The sequence below is a fragment of the Schistocerca cancellata genome, chromosome 9 (assembly GCF_023864275.1).
Source record: "Schistocerca cancellata isolate TAMUIC-IGC-003103 chromosome 9, iqSchCanc2.1, whole genome shotgun sequence".
In the NCBI taxonomy this organism is placed as follows: domain Eukaryota; kingdom Metazoa; phylum Arthropoda; class Insecta; order Orthoptera; family Acrididae; genus Schistocerca; species Schistocerca cancellata.
In genome coordinates this window covers 114,604,834-114,607,816 of record NC_064634.1, presented here as the reverse complement: position 1 = coordinate 114,607,816, position 2,983 = coordinate 114,604,834, and the positions used below count along the sequence as shown (strand labels likewise).

Genomic DNA, 2,983 nt, shown 5'->3' with positions numbered 1-2,983 from the left:
CCCACTCATAACAAAACTGCCTCCCTCCACTTGGGTTCCTTTTTCATGTCACGGCTTTTTTCGACCAATAGGAGCATTCCTCTTATTTTGTAGAAACATCCTCTACCATCAGCAACGTCCCTTCTATCAAACTGCATCGAAACTTCAGTATTTGTCTCCTTTCTAGTGCGTTTCTGCCAATCGGATGTTTTGTGCCCGTTCTAGATGCCTAAAGTACATTGACTTTCCATGTGTCGCACTCACTGGACGAAAATGCGTCACTTGCTTTTGTTTGTATCCCGTTAGAAACCGAAATGCAGTTTTCTGAAGCTTCTTCTCTGCCCTTGAGCAGATGCCTCGTTACAGGCGGTCCTCTGGCTTGAATCACCTGGTCCAGGGTCGCTGTCCTCCCTCCTGCCACCCCTTTAAGTGGTTTCTGGCATAACTCCCGCAGTGCGGCTTCGCTAGTTCGTTGTGGAGCTGGCTTTTTCGAAACTAAAAGTGACTCAACTCGCGTTCCCTGTTCTACCTTCTGCTCAAAGACATGCATTCTATAGGAATGGTGTGTTAATTACTGTCGATTGACTGTCATCCCTTTTCGCATTACTTATTGATAGGCAAATGTTCTCGTAACTGTCGATTTATGTTAGGTGTTATCTTCACCTTCTCATTGCGATTTGTAAAGGTCTCATGTAAGGTGCGAATCTGACCTTTTATTCTGCCACCTTACAAGGTTGCTACACTGTTGGAGTCAGTGATTTTATGACATTCATAACATGCAAAGTAGGTTTGGCAGTTATCGCTGAAACAGGTTTTGGCTATATAAGTTTTTTTCTACGCTGTTTTAACCTGACTGTTAAAACCGCTCAGAATAACCAGTTTCTGAAATAACCACTTTTCGGTTTTTTTATTCCTATCATTTTCTGTAATGAACTCAGAAGTAGAACAGAGACAGAAAAATTTCGATTCTCTCAGTTCCAAGATACACAGAATCAAAATATTAAATTAAATAGTTAAATAAAAGAAAATTTAGTCCATCCACCGTTCACTGCTTTTCTGGAAGAGTTGTAAGTCATTGAACACCACAAAAAAATCACCCGCACTCTTCTATTGAGTCTAATCTTTTGAAACTGATCAAAAATCGTTGTGTAATCAGGGATCATACCACTATTTGGGCATTACAAACAGTCAGTGGTTCAGTGTTGAAGGGTGAAAACCGAGTTCAAGAATGTGCTTTTCGTCTTAATTTGTCCGTTTTCAAGTGCTACAAGCAGAGAAAGGCATATTCTGTAAACACGGACGTAAGGTCAGATATTTTCTATTTTTATTGTACGCTATGAAAGAATTGATGCTGATACATCCCTTTAAAAAATTAATGAATTACTGTGCTGATAAACCTCTTACATCATTTGATTTTCAAACAGCTGAGCAAAACTGAATGTACTCAGACATTTCGCTCTTTACCTATTCTGATCAACACTAAACTGACACACAATATTTTTAGCGCAACGCAATCTGACTTTCAATAATCCCTACAAAAGAATGGCCCTGACTAACACTAACCTATACCTTTTACAAATCACTTACCTCACAAACATCTTCGTTACTCGAACTACTGCAATACAGCAAGCGCCACTGCTGCCAGCTAAATAAAAGATTCAAACTACTGAAGGCACTAACTACTGATAGGCATAGTTAGCAAATGAAAGATTTTGATAGAGAACAGACAATGTATTTACCTTAATAGTGTTCAAAAGTCATAATACATACAGCAGTTCATGGCAACCAGTCTCACAAATTTACTGTCTCTGATGGACATACTTCCAGATCATCCGCTCTCAAAACTTCGCCATTTCTCTCCCCACATCCAACACTGCTGGCGGCTCACCTCTAACTGAGCAACGCTACGCGCTGTTAACAGGCAACTGCCCAACACTACAATAGCATATACTCCAACAATGCAAACCAACCACAGCCTTCACATAGCATAGTCTGTGATTTTCATATAGAGCGCTACAGACGTTACCAACATAAAAACCTAAACAGCCTACTTCCAATGTTAAGTTTTTAATTTATTGCTGTTGCCGTAATGTTCTTCCTCTTCTATTATATCACAGACATGGCAGACGAATCTTTAATATTTTAAAGCAAATGAAGCATTGTACTTCGTAGTTACGTCACCAGCTACGGTTGGTGACATTCTGCAACGACGGATGTCCGCCGACGACAGCGAGAAACTACCGTATAGACCAGATGGACGAAAGTCTTATACACTAAGCGTACATGCATATCTTAATCCACAACACATGGCAACAGGGGCATTACTGTCTCAGCAGTGCTGTACCAATTCTTCTCCCATGTGTTCGCTGCTTATTTCTATCGGCATTGTTATTAAAATAACACTTACTGCTATTCCCATTTTCTATACTGACGCAATATTTCAAACCAATACAAATTTTACGAATAAACACGACTTTTTTTCTTAAGAAAGATTTGTTTAGAAATGAAACATCTACGCAGTACAACTATGGGTAATTGATATTTCGATGTTTTACTCACATATTAGCAAACAACAAAAAATATCTAGATTGAGATTTCCACTCTGCAGCGGAGGGTGCGCTGATATGAAAGTTCCTGGTAGATTAAAACTGTGTGCCGGGCCGAGACTCGAACTCGGGACCTTTGCCTTTCATGGGCAAGTGCTCTACCAACTGAGCTACCCAAGCACGACTCACGCCCTTTCCTCACAGCTTTACTTCTGCCAGTACCTCGTCTCCTACCTTCCAAACTCTACAGAAGCTCTCTTTTAATCCGCCAGGAAGTTTCATATCAGCGCACACTCCGCTGCAGAGTGGAAATCTCATTCTGGAAACATCCCCCAGGCTGTGGCTAAGCCATGCCTCCGCATTATCCTTTCTTTCAGGAGTGCTGGTTCTGCAAGGTTCGCAGGAGAGATTCTGAAAAGTTTGGAAGGTAGGCGACAAGGTACTGGCAGAAGTAAAGC

General features: G+C 40.9%; 1 non-coding gene across 1 annotated transcript; it reads right to left on the bottom strand.

Annotated features, from left to right (window-relative positions):
* Positions 1–2,631: 2,631 nt before the first annotated feature.
* On the bottom strand, positions 2,632–2,706 carry Trnas-uga (transfer RNA serine (anticodon UGA)). The gene has a single exon. It is a non-coding gene; the product is annotated as a tRNA-Ser (tRNA).
* Between the last annotated feature and the right edge of the window lie 277 nt (positions 2,707–2,983).